The following is an 899-nucleotide window of genomic DNA, read 5'->3' as shown; positions in this document are numbered from 1 at the left end:
GAGGGCAGTAGAGAGTCAAAAGTGTGTGTGTGTGTGTGGTACTGCTCCGTTTCGTCCGTATCCGTAAGCTTTCAGAAAACGTGCACAAATACGGACAAAATGAATGCAGAGTACAGACAGAAGTCCGTATACGTATTTAACGTTGAGCATAATTGAGCCTTTACAGGAACTATATCTACTCTTAGTCCTGGACTTCACCAGACTTTATTTGCTATACAGTTAATGAATAACAAATGCAGATTCACTGCAACTTAACAAAATTGGTGCTGACAATCTTTTAAGACAGGTTTCATGTCAAAGGAATAGCAACTATGTCATGAATCATTGCCTCTCGCTGTGTAGATTCGCTGTGACAGCATTTTGTGTTCCATTGTAGAGTTCCACCTTCTGCTAAACGATAAATGGGCCAGGATATCTGTTTCAAAGGCGGACATTTTTTGGGGGGGTTGCTGACTGTACTTGGGCTCCTCCAAAAGCCTGTCTTGACTCATAGCTGTAATCCCCTTGGCCTTAAGTGACCACAGACACACAGTACTGAGGCAGCAGTGCCTGGCTGCTGGATGCAGACTCACAAGGCCATTGATGTTGCATTAGTGGACTGTTGCTTCAGCAAACACCCAGCTCAGTATGAGGATAAAGTGTTAACTATGTACGTCTGCCAGGATAAACCCCCATGAAAATACTGCACTCTTTAATGTTGAGTCTGGCAGAAATGTGGAAATTGGATGTATATATAATAGGGATGGGACGATATGCTTATATCAAAATATGATTCGACATGCAATATGGGGTTCACGATTCAATACGATCACAATACGATGTAATAAATAAAGTTCAATGACAACAAAGTCTGACTGTGCAGAATTATGTTTATTTCTGAGACACAAATCTTTCTAGCG

This window comes from Centroberyx gerrardi, chromosome 24 (genome assembly GCF_048128805.1).
Source record: "Centroberyx gerrardi isolate f3 chromosome 24, fCenGer3.hap1.cur.20231027, whole genome shotgun sequence".
NCBI classification, from domain to species: domain Eukaryota; kingdom Metazoa; phylum Chordata; class Actinopteri; order Beryciformes; family Berycidae; genus Centroberyx; species Centroberyx gerrardi.
The sequence above is the reverse complement of the archived record's forward strand: the minus strand, read 5'-3'. Positions refer to the sequence as shown.